A 13,638-nucleotide genomic window follows, 5' to 3' on the forward strand; every position below is an offset into this window, starting at 1 on the left:
ATCCACACCCCTACCTTGTTTAAGGTATCTGTGACCAACCGATGCATATCTGTATTCCCAGTCACGTGAAATCCATAGATTAGAACCTAATGAATTTATTTAAATTGCCATATATAAACTGTAACATTTGTTGTTTATATTTTTGTTCAGTATAAGGTGCATTAAACATGAGCACAGTGCCACTCGGGTCAGCTTGCTGACTTGCATATCATCTCAAATGCATCTCTAGAACACATTTGACGAGGAAGATGTTTCCATTGACAAGCAGTTCCTAATTTGTCTCATTGGTTATCCTCCATCCCATTTTAAACACGGTCGAGCTGGAATGTCTGTTCAGAGACAGTCTCCTATGCTACAGAGAGAACCTCATCTTTCTCATGGTCGACGAAGAGACAGTTCAGAGGTGATGAGAAGTCACATGAAGATCAGCTAAGTATGTTGGAATTTTATTGACGTTAACATTTAAGGGCATAAGACAATTAGAACCTACACTGTAATTGTCCTATGCATCAGGAGTGTACACATTTACCTTTACATAGGTCGTGGCACGGACATGGGAGAAAGCAAAAGAAGATGACAAATTCAGGTTAAAATAAAATAAAAATTATGATTTGTGACATTGAGAGTACAGTGTGTGATTTATTTAGACTAAATGATAATGTTGGTGTCTGAGTAAAAGAGCTCAGACAGCTCTGTAGGTACAGTAGGAAAAGAGCTCAGACAGCTCTGTAGGTACAGTAGGAAAAGAGCTCAGACAGCTCTGTAGGTACAGTAGGAAAAGAGCTCAGACAGCTCTGTAGGTACAGTAGGAAAAGAACTCAGACAGCTCTGTAGGTACAGTAGGAAAAGAGCTCAGACAGCTCTGTAGGTACAGTAGGAAAAGGAGGAAATTCACCACTTGGTTGGTTGGTCCACATACCTTTGAGTGATTTCAGCTGAATCTCAGTTCATCAGGAAACTAATTTGCCTTAATTTTAAGTCCATTCACCTACTGGACACAATGGCTAAAACTAAAATGAAACTGGGTCCTCAGCCTATGCCCACTAATCACTATGAACCATAATATGGTCAATGGTCTGTAAAAACAGTGTCCCTGACCGCACTTTGTGGGACAGTTGGGCTGGAGCAGAGAAGTGTCCATGGTACTTGGTCACTGTGTGGGGGCGGTGTGAGGGTCAGTCTGACCAGTCGTTGTCGTCCAGTTCGGAGTCGTCCTCTGAGTCACTGTAGTCCACTGCGATGCGTCGAGACAGGATGGTGGCCACGTCGTTCCCCACAGGCTCCCGCTTGGCCTGCTGCTCCTGCTGCTCCTGCCCCTTCTTCAGCTGGATACCTGAGCAACACAAACCCACACAGACACATTCACACAGTCTAAACATGAACTTCTGTGCAAATACTTTGTATATATTTTTTTACCTTTGCTGTCTTCAGAAGAATGGTAAACATCTAAGTACAGCTAAACGTACCCATGCGAATAGCTGACAGAAGGTCACTTCGAGTACCAGTGACAGGCTGGGTGTCCTGTCGCTTCCAATCACCGAGTCCTGCCACTTGGGGGGGAGCGGGAGGGACTGGTGGTGGTGGAGGACCTGGGGGAGGTGGAATCATACGGGGTCCTGGGGGAGATAGCATTGGGGGACAATAGCCTGAGGATCCAGTAAGGGGGTGGGGGACACCATGGGAGAGCCAAAGGCTGTCTGTGCAGATGGGATAAGAGGGGCTGGGGGAGGAGGAGGTGGTGGTCCAGAACTGGCATAGTACTCCATTATACTGAGAGAAAGAAGATTTTCAGTTTTAGAACTTCATTTGAGGTAACAATTAGTATAAACAAATCAGATTCACTAATCTATATTACAGATTTCTTATTGTTACAGTAACAATACCTGTAGTCTGCAGGTGGAAGCATTATAGTGCCATTCATTCTCTCAGTGGAGTGATGCAGAGGGTTGGGGTGGTGTGGGCGGTTGAGAGTCCCGTCTCTGTAGCCGACTCCGATGCTGTGGTACTCATGCTCTACAGACTCATGGATGTCTGCAGGCTGGTAAGGGTGAGCCAGGGTGTGGTTGGATGTAGCATGGGGAAGGCCTGGAGCAGTTGGGTAGTCTGGCAGATCATATCTAGACAAAAAGTCATAATTAACTCTTTACCCTGATAACATTTTAATATGCCATTTGGAAAACAAACTGAAGGAATCCTTTGCTCAGGAGAGATGAATATAGTCCTAATTAGGGGATGGAACCACTGACCTACTCTCCGGGGAGAGGGAGCCCTCAGACGACGCCCCCCGGTGGAGAGAGTGAGGGTGGCGATGGTCTGGGCGGAGCTCTTTGTCGAACGCCATCATGTTCCACTCGTGACGGCGGTTTCGGGCTTTACGAACCTTCTTCACCTCACGCTGAAGTGTGCCATCAACACATCGCTTCTGCTCCTGAGAGAGAGAGAGAGAGAGAGAGAGGGGGTACTTTTGCAAATAGGTGTGGAGTTACAGGATATTGTATACACAAGTTGCTCAGAAGAAATCAGCTGTTCAAAAGCAAAATACTGGAGGCTTTTTAAAGTGCGATATTAAGAGGCTCTCACCCGTTGTCTTCTTCTCTCCTTCCTCTTGTCCTCCGTGTCCTGCAGCATCTTCTCTCTCCACAGGTCAAAGAAGTAGGACGGGTCTGTGTAGAACTTCATCCCATCAGTGTGGTCATCTCTGTGTCAAAAGAGAGACTAGTTAGCTGTTCGTCACAACCTTGAGGTTAAAGATTGTCTGGTGATTGTGATGCATCCACACAGTGAACCTGTAGGCAGAGAGGATGCTGAGAGGGGGAGGCTTGTCGCTGGTGTTGTACATCTCTGCCACAGGGTTGGACGTGCTGCTATTGGACACCACCTGCTGGTCCTGGACTGTGGAACTCTTAAATGCCTTCCTCATGTTGATGTCCTGCAGAGAGACTGGAGATCAAAACAAAGAATGTGAGATTGATAGAAAGGTAAGCAATTAGAAGATACGGAGATATAAAATAATAAATAGATTATGGGCCATGCAGAACCAGAGACAAGGAGGATAACTAATGAGTCGGTTATTCTCATTCAACATTAGAGATGTATTTTTTTATCCTTATCCCCTGACCCCAACTGACCCTCTTCCACAGTGGAATCCAGATGAGTGACCTTGACAGCCAAGCGGTCGATGCGGTCTTGGAGACCATTTGCACGCAGGTAAAAGGTGTTAGCCTCACTAAACAGCTCTCCAAAGACGTCCTCTGCATGTTTACCTGAGGACAGAGAGGAGTCATTACTACAGACTTTCACCGTGTCCAACTGGTCAGACAAAATGATTGGAGAAGTACACTTCATACTACACAGAAAAGAGCAAAGAGATACAGTTGAAGTCGGAAGTTTACATACACTTAGGTTGGACTCATTACTCGTTTTTCAACCACTCCACAAATTTCTTGTTAACAAACTATAGTTTTGGCAAGTTGGTTAGGACATCTACTTTGTGCATGACAAGTAATGTTTCCAAAAATTATTTACAGATTATTTCACTTAATCACAATTCCAGTGGGTCAGATGTTTACATACACTATGTTGACTGTGCCTTTAAACAGCTTGGAAAATTCCATAAAATTATGTCATTGCTTTAGAAGCTTCTGATAGGCTAATTGACATCATTTGAGTCAATTGGAGGTGTACCTGTGGATGTATTTCAAGGCCTACCCTCAAACTCACTGCCTCTTTGCTTGACATCATGGGGAAATCAGCCAAGACCTCAGAAAAAAGTTGTAGACCTCTACAAGTCTGGTTCATTCTTGGGAGCAATTTCCAAACGCCTGAAAGTACCACGTTCATCTGTACAAACAATAGTACTGTCATGACGTTGGCCTGGGGGTAGGTTTATGACAGTCATAAATACCTCTTCCCCCTTTTTTCCTCTCTCTACCTTACTGATGTTACATTTGCAAAACCCTTGGTTAACATAGAGATTCTGGGAACATCAGAAGGTGGGGGAAAATGAACTATATTCTGGTAATCCGACCAATTGAACATAAGCGGTGGTACTTAATGAATATGATGTCAGGTCGGTTGTCATCTGAGACATTCTCATCAATGATAAGATGACAAACTCTACAGTGGAAAGCTACACATCAGAGTTATTGGATTCAAATGGAATTGTTGTTCAATGTAAATGTTTGAATATGAAATTATTCGTGATGGCATGAAATGTGATTTTAGCTTCTAAAATGTGAGATTTGGGTTTTCATACGGTAGGGCTCTGCTCAATCAGTGGTCCGCACCTGTGAAGGGACATGGGCTATAAAACTTTTCAAATGCGCCCTCATCTCCCTTCCTATATAAAGCCTTGACGACAATATAACCTCCTGTTCCGAGGATGTGAGGACGACGGTCCGATGTCAGAATGGTTCAGATAATAACTACAGAACAAAGCCAACATTAGTGTGAGCTTTGGTTGCGAATGGTATGAACTTTGAACTCTGATTCACTACAAAAGTGATCACTCCTAGCCGTTGAGTTAGCAACAGCAGCTGCAAACGCAGGTTAGGAAGGAACAGACAGAGTATCCCACAACAACAACGTTACTACAACGTATCCAATTTACCAGCAGAGACATTCTTCAAAGGACTCGGTTGGGCAACACGGCCTTCCACCTACCACCAATCTACCGAAACGCAGCTCAGAGTAAATATTTATTGCATTTTCCTTTTCCAAATGGGCGGTAATTTAGAATGCATAAGATTCTGTATTTACGATAGCAAAGCTTCGCCCTTTGTTCCTCAGTCTTCCCACTCTTTCACTCAGCCCTTTTCTTTTGTGTAACAAGCTGTCATATTTGTTCCGCCCGCTAGGGACATTTTCCTTTATGACATTTGTAATCAAGTTATGATTTAAGTATGTGTATGTGTATTTCTGTGTGATTAGTTAGGTATTTAGTAAATAAATACACCCAATTTTGTATTCCTGATTCAACTTGTTAGCCAGAGTTCGTGCAGATAACCAAGAATTTACAACTTTCAGATGAGACTTAATTAAGATGACGATTAATATTGACTGCTATTGATGTAATATATTACTAGGTCTTTAAGAGTTTATTCAGAAGATAACAGCTCTATAAATATTATTTGTGGTGCCGCACCTCTCTAGTTAATTAAATTTACATGATTAGCTCAATCAGGTAATATTAATTACGGAGAAATTATTTTATAGAATAGCATGTCATATCACTTAATCCGGCATAGCCAAAGACACGATAGTAAGCTATTATAAACACTATGGGACCACGCAGCCATCATACCGCTCAGGAAGGAGTCGCTTTCTGTCTCCTAGAGGTGAACGTACTTTGGTGTGAAAAGTGAAAGTTAATCCCAGAACAACAGCAAAGGACCTTGTGAAGATGCTGGAGGAAACAGGTACAAAAGTATCCATATCCACAGTAAAACGAGTCCTAATATCGACAGAACCTGAAAGGCCGCTCAGCAAGGAAGAAGCCCCTGCTCCAAAACAGCCATTAAAAAAGACAGACTATGGTTTGCAACTGCACATGGGGACAAAGATCGTACTTTTTGGAGAAATGTCCTCTGGTCTGATGATACAAAAATAGAACTGTTTGGCCATAATGTCCATTGTTATGTTTGGAGGAAAAAAGGGGAAGGCTTGCAAGCCAAAGAACACTATCCCAACCGTGAAGCACGGGGGTGGCAGCATCATGTTGTGGGGGTGCTTTGCTGCAGGAGGGACTGGTGCACTTTGCAAAATAGATGGCATCATGAGGAGGAAAATTAGGTGGATATATTAAAGCAACATCTCAAGACATCAGTCAGGAAGTTAAAGCTTGGTCGCAAATGGGTCTTCCAAATGAACAATGACCCCAAACATACTTCCAAAGTTGTGGCAAAATGGCTTACAGACAACAAAGTCAAGGTATTGAAGGGGCCATCACAAAGCCCTGACCTCAATCCCATAGAAAATGTGTGGGCAAAACTGAAAAAGTGTGTGCGAGCAAGGAGGCCTAAAAACCTGACTCAGTTACACCAGCTCTGTCAGGAGGAATGGGCCAAAATTCACCCAACTTATTGTGGGAAGTTCGTGGAAGGCCACCTGATACGTTGGACCCAAGTTAAACAATTTAAAGGCAATGCTACCAAATACTAATTGGTACGAGTGTATGTAAACTTCTGACCCACTGGGAATGTGATGAAAGAAATAAAAGCTGAAATAAATCATTCTCTCTACTACTATTCTGACATTTCACATTCTTAAAATAAAGTGGTGATCCTAACTGAACTAAGACAGGGAATTATGTATGAGGATTAAATGTCGGGAATTGTGAGAAACGGAGTTTAAATGTATTTAGCTAAGGTGAATGTAAACTTCTGACTTCAACCGTAAATTGAGGTAAATTTGAACAGACAGGGACAATTCAGAGATGGAGATTTCCAGACAACCAACCAATTGATTGAGATTTGTCAAACAACCGTGAGGCGAGCAAGTGATTGTGAAATCTGTCTCGATTCTCTCTGTCTCTCTCTGTCCCTGCCTCCTTTATTTGCTTCTGTGAAACTAAGCTCTACAGTAAGCTCTAATCTCCGGTGACTTCATACAATCCCACCCCACACAGACACACAGTAATATGGATATATTTGGGCCAGATGTCTCATCCTCAAATTCTCTCCATCCCTCCCCACACTACAACGGACACACACACATCTGTCAATATCAACATGTATTTTACCATATCAATTCCAATCATTAAATGCAGTAAGTTAATTTATTTGCAAAAGTTGTTCAGTTTCCCAGTGTAACACAGGGATAAGGGTGTTTAGGTGACCATTCTGGAGCATAGATGCATACATCTGGTTAAAAGATAGGTGATTACTTAATGCACATAACGGGGTGGGGGGGGGGGTGACTGTGTGGAAGGTGTGTCTTACTTAGACTGCTGAGCTGACGTATGATGGCAGACAGACTGTTGTTGGTGACGCACTCCAGCTCACTGCCAATCCCCTTGGGCAGCGCCCCGCGGCAGAGGTGCCGGGGATCTATGCTCCTCTTGACCAGGGGCATCCCCTCACACCACACCACACGCCACCTGCTGGGACACACAGCCACTGAAAATAACCTCCATGTTCCATTAGACACAGCCAGACAATTCAGACCAGATGGTGTGTGACAGAGGCAGTCGAGTCAAACCTCTCCAGATTACATTACTAACCAAATCCCATTCGTCTTTATGTAATGCCATCAGAGCACATACAAGTTATCATGGAACAAACTACTCTTTACTCCATCCCAGAGCCTTTCATGTCATTCATGGAAAATTCTTTAGAGAGGCAATTCATTCTATTGGACCTTGAAACAGCCAATCAATACTTCTTTCCAGACCGATAACTGCAGTAAAATACATACATTTACACATAGCACTCGATCACAAGGGGGTCCCCCTGAGTGACTATAGGCTCAAACTATGCTTTTTGTAAACAAGTATCAACTGGTATCAAAACCCAGTTTGGGCTATTTCAATATTGTGCTATATAGTCAACTGAGCTAAACCTGTGCTACCACAGAGACACAGGTTTTATATTTCACTCAAGGCAAGCTTACTAATGCAACTGTTGAATAATTTGATGATTTGCTATTATAAATTATGATTTGGCTTATATAAGGGAAGTATATTTCAGCAATATGGCATGGGGGGGTATATGGCCAATATTCCACAGCTAAAAGCTATTCTTAGCATGATGCAACACTTTTTTTATTTTTTATTTTTTTATTTTTATTTATTTATTAACAACAAATCAATACATAAAGCACATGAGGGAACACAAGCATACATAGATTACAAACAATGGACAATCGAGCTAGGGGGTACAATATCACATTACAATTACACAAGGACCTTAAGGGACATGCATATACTTACAATTCTAACAGCTTTTTTGTTAGTAGAGCATTTAACCGTCTTAAAACACAGTTCAATTTCTTTTTGTAGGATACGAAAATGTGGTTTTCTGTTTGTAAATTTACATTTGTGTATATGAAATTTGGCCAAAAGAATAATGAAATTAATTACATAAAAATGATTCCGCTTATTTCTATTGTATAGCATGATGCAACACGTACAGCCTTTAGACGCGGTATATTGGTCATATATTACAAACCCCAGAGGTGCCTTATTGCTATTATAAACTGGTTACCAACGTAATTAGAGCAGTAAAAATACATGTTTTGTCATACCCATGGTATAAAGTCTGATATCAGAGCTGTCAGCCAATCCGCATTCAGGGCTTGAACAACCCAGTTTAAAAAATAATTGAGTCTTATTTGAAGTAAGGATTATGCTACAGTTAAAGTTAGGGGCCTTGCTGTGCAACATAGTATGAATGGTGACACATGCCATGCAAGACTGGGAGGATCCTCAGCAATGTTAAACTCACCATACATTTTTTTTTTTTTAAACACAGCGTCTTTTACACGTTGAACGAACTTGGAATAGACGTTGATTTGACGTCTATGCCCTGTGGGCTTGATCATCAAGGCAACCTCGATCACACATTTATCAACAAACCATGAATCCAAAGCATCCTACAGATTTACCAATTACGCAAGCAAGAATAGCAAGGTAGTCCCAACCACATGCTCTGAGGTGATTAGAGGAGCCAATAACAACAGTTTCAACTGGGCGAACAGCGCACCGTTTGTTTCAAACCACTTTAGAGTGATGCCTTATCTTGATTGTAACAATTAAGTGCCTGCAACTCCAGATGGACCGGTTTATTACCGAAGAACGGTGGTCTGTGACCCGTGAGTGACCGAGGGTTTTAAATAGCAGCACCCTAATTGTAGTAGCCTACATATAATACACAAACAGACATAACAAAGGAGGGAAGATATAGATATATGATAAAGACGGGACGCTCACCAAATGTGTCCTTTTAGGAGTATTCAGCTGCCGTCCACCGGTAGATTTGCCATCCTGTCCCCGCATCTCACCAGGATTATTTCTGTGAGGAGCAATCTCCCGCACAAATCAGCATCCAGGCTCAGAGATTTAATTAGCAGATTTAGTTGTGTAGTCCAATCAGGATCGCCAAAAACATCCATCGTGACAACCATGGGCAGTTTGACAGCGCGACATGAGTGCGTTTTCGAGATGATGACGAGAATCCCTATTTTAGAACACAAGCTTACATTACATAAATTGCATTATTAGGACTTTGTGACTGGTGTATACCAGTTATTCTGAAATGTATAAATAAACACTCAAAAATGTGTCTTCGAAGATATGACCACTTTCGGATTGTCAATGAATTGTTTCAAAAGAGAATGGATTCAACCAGGAGGTGACCGTTTGACCCCACCTAACAGCGGGCATCCTACCACCACAACGGTCACGCCCCGTTGTCAAACGACCTATTTTCTTACTTTTAGGCCTATGAGTTTGTTTTTTGGCACATTCAAGCATTTTTGTCTGGCAGCTCTACAAATAGTTAATTTCAACTGGGCCTACATGAAAACAATAGTCACGATTAGTGAGTTTTGTGATTTTTGATTCTTGATGATGGAATTCCACAGTCGGATAACAATTTGTGATTACAAGGTAGATTTTTTTATCTTTTAGATTGCATGATCAGTGTTATAGTCTATTAAACTTTTATCCTGCTTCCAAATTGATATAACCAGTGCAATTCCATATTGCACACAGGTAGGATGCCTTTCTCTCTCTCCGTTTGGTTCGGTTTCTCCTTCTCTCTAGTCCAGCTGGATTCTGTCTATCAGAAGAACCATTGGTCCCAGCCACTGGCGATGGGGGGGACATATACCCCCTCAAATTCTGTAATTGCATTTTTGCCTCTGGAGGCTCAGTAATTGCGTCACACCATCCATGCAGCACCCCCAACCACATTTTCAGATCAAGCATAAATTGACTAAAACACACAGTGATTATTGCTGCTGTGACATTATTGTAGGTCTGTAGTTCACTGTGCGCTAATGCATGATCTAATGCAAGCGAAGGGCCTTAATAAGAACTAAACGGCATAGTAACATATTGGTGCTTCTGTCATTTCAATAGCTCAATCCTATTAACAATAATACAGTATTTACCCTCAATGACAATGCCACTGTTTATCCCAATGTTTTCACACATCGCTATCACTGCACCCATGTACACCCCCAGTCACTAATGCCTCTATTAGGCTATTCATGACACTGAGCCCCCAGACACTATAACACGTATTCTCCATTTACCACTTAGTGTTTTTCTGTGATTATTATAGCTAGGCCTATACCACCATTACCCCTAAATTATCCTTCAGTTTCTCTTGTGGTAGTCAAATTTGCTTCATTAGCAATTCCATGCAGCTTCCTGCTATGGGTAGCTTCCTGCTCCTACTTATGTCTGACTATAGCTTGTTTCATCTGTGTTTTATATATGCGTTGTGCATGTTATTTGTGAGCTATAATAAGATTTTCCTATACTAGAACAATAAACATGATTCTGATTCTGTCTGATTGCCTAGGCCTAAAATGGTCTCCATAATAAGATACTGCTGAAGATAGATGCTACAGATGGACACATGGAATTATGGATAAAAACGTTAATTAAAATGGGAAGTAAAAATGTAAAAACTGTGTTTTAACTTCAATTGTAAAACCCAAAGTTGGCACGAGATACAACTAGCCGCGTAAACATTCAGCACCATGGTCAGCAAAGCAATCAGTACAAACTAAAACAGGATTGTTCGCCACTTCAGCAGCATGGCGGTTGAACAGCGCTGCTCCCAGAAATGAGACGTTTCAACACACCTGTTGCGAGGCTGTGGCTGCAGAAAGGCCAGGGGCACAACTTTCACGGGGGATGGGGGGGACATGTCCTCCCCACATTCTGAATTGCATTTTTGTCCCCCCTCACAGTTTTATCATTCGAATGTGATGCAAAACGAGGCAACAGTGTGCTTCCGGACCATGCGGACCACTCCGAGCGATCGGGAAGGCTTCTTCGAGTGTTTATTGGACTGAATAATTTTTTAAATGCCCCCCCCCCCCCCCCCCCCACTTCTAAAACCAAAGTTGTGAAAGTCCTGATGATAAACTCTGCAGCCACCAGAGTAAATTCTGTTCATGTATAGAGATCGCATTGAGGAATGTTTTAGATAAAATTGTGGCTAATGATGGTGTCATCATATCATGATACAATATCATGTCACCTAAATCATGGTGCTATGTCCAACTCTTCAACTTGTACATGTGTGAAATAGGACAAAATATAAGTCCCCACCAAATTATTACTATTATTATTATGTGACAGGGTTATGTGCGTAGTGTAGCTTTTGCATCAGTAATACATAACAGTAGGGCTAATATAACTATATTATGGACAACAACAAAAAACATCAGAAAAAGTCCAGCAATTGAATGTGTAAATTGTATAAATGAGTACAGAATATTTACAAAGAAACACTATACATTTTAAGGAATAATAAAATATGAATGATTGAATTATTGTTAACTGACCAATTGCAATTATTCTCCTAAACATTTTTATTAGTCTAAACTGGCTGCCACACATTTACATTCCATTTCCTGGGCTTATTAATCATTTCCTATTTGAATACGCAAATACTCCATACTGGAGTCTTTCAAAGTCACAGCCACAAATTATATGATCACTTCAGTGTGCCTGGGTTTAGTGCTGGTATAGCTGGATGGAGGGCAGGGAGATGGGAGATGACGGCTTTCCTCTTGTGAGGTATACAGAGTAGGCATTTGAGCCATATAAGGATGCATTATGGAATGATGAAGCATGGAGGGGTGAACCAGGCTGGAAAACACCATAGTGGGGTGCATGGTAAAAGGTTGTACCATGGAGGGTTGTGGGCTGGTTGGAGTTTCCTGCCTCTTTAAGGTTTGGTGGACACGTGTGGATCCAGTTGGACAGGCTTGGCTGGCATTAGGAGGGTAGAGAGATGAGGTGGAACCACAGGACGTCCCTGTACTCACAGTCATGGGTACAGCCTCCTGCTGCTGCTCTCCACTCCCACCCTGGGGCCCAGCAGCACCGTCTGGGCTTTGGGAGATCTCCTGTTTACGACTCAGACAAACACCTATGGCCACCATGGAGCCCAGAAAGATAAAGGCCAGAAAAACAGAGCCCACAATCACAAAGGGGACATAGACAGGTACTACAGAGTGAAAAGAAAACACAAAAATAAAGAGGGCAGGGGAGAAGTGGATGGGTTGATTGAGTGGAAAGGAAAGAAAGACATTTTAAGGATGACCTTAAAAAGCTGGGGATGTGTTCATATTCCAAAAAGAGTATTAAACTGTACAACACATGAAACACACAAAAAAACGGTTCATTGAAAGATCCTTGGCAGCAGATCAAGTCTTAACATTATGCTCGTGATGTGAGGAGTAGACTAACTGCATGTTGAAGAATAGAATAAATGCTTAGACATGAGGCCACACTTTAAGGCACATTTGGTGGGTTGGATTCAAGCACACACTGCATTAGGCTTTCTCATTCCTCAATACCATTTATAAGGAATCTCACTGTGTGTGTTATCAATGAATAGGTAGCTATGCCTAAAAAGGCATTATATAGCCAGCACATTGAGCCTTAATGAAAAATAATAATTGACCAAGTATTTGTTCCTATTTCAGTAGCCAAAGATACAATTTACCTGCACTCTTGGCATCTTTCTCGTCATCAGACGTGCCAGGCTGTAGAACTTGCTCGTGGTTGTTGCAATTACCCTGATCCAGTCTTGCTCCTATGAGCGCACAACAGTAGCGCAGCTCACACGTTCCACAACAGATCGCCGCTTCTCTTTGATCGTGGCCCTCCGGACAATGGAAACCCCCTCGCCAGTTAGATTGCGCGTCCTTCCAACTATGGCAATATTCACCATTCGTCCTCTGTTGTGTCATGCCCACTTGGAAAATCAGACTGATAAAAGCCCCAACAGTAAAACGCACGGTCCTCATCCCGTTGCAACTGAAGAGACTAATCCCGTGTCGGTATTTTTTTGTTTTTACAAAAGAATAACCTGGAAATAAATCCTAAAAGATTATAAATAACATATAACATATGTGGCTCAATCACCACCCTTTCTGCAATAGGCTAGGATCAATGTCACATAGGCTTGGCCTATATCCCATGACAACTAGGCTATTTAAACTGATCAAAAGTTTTGAACGCAGCGATGGTTCCTATTTCGAAAGCGCAACTAGACATATCTAGAATAGGCTAATAAAATCATACAGGGAGCTATATGTACGCTATATAAAATGAACGCACAGGCTTACCATTGGATTCACGCCATGTGATGCATCATAACATGAGTTGGTTCTGCTCTGTGGATCTGTTCTCTCCATAATTTATGTCATGGGACACACTAATTTTAGACTATTCCTTACAGACTGTATGGGCACATGAATATATTTGTAGATATGTAGTCTATTTTGCTGATTAAATAGCCAAGCATAGTTAGGCCAACTTAATTTTAAAATCTTAACTGGGCAGTTTATTCGGATAATAGATCTTCCAAGTTTATTTTTCCAATGTTCTGCTTCAATAGGCCTATCACAGCCAACATGGGCTAAGTGATTGGATATTATTCGACTGTGTTG

The 13,638-nt window shown here is 41.9% G+C and overlaps 1 pseudogene; it reads right to left on the minus strand.

Moving 5' to 3' along the window:
- Positions 1–1,175: 1,175 nt before the first annotated feature.
- On the minus strand, positions 1,176–7,071 carry LOC135543877 (actin-binding protein WASF3-like; annotated as a pseudogene).
- Between the last annotated feature and the right edge of the window lie 6,567 nt (positions 7,072–13,638).

This window comes from Oncorhynchus masou, chromosome 8 (genome assembly GCF_036934945.1).
Source record: "Oncorhynchus masou masou isolate Uvic2021 chromosome 8, UVic_Omas_1.1, whole genome shotgun sequence".
NCBI lineage: Eukaryota > Metazoa > Chordata > Actinopteri > Salmoniformes > Salmonidae > Oncorhynchus > Oncorhynchus masou.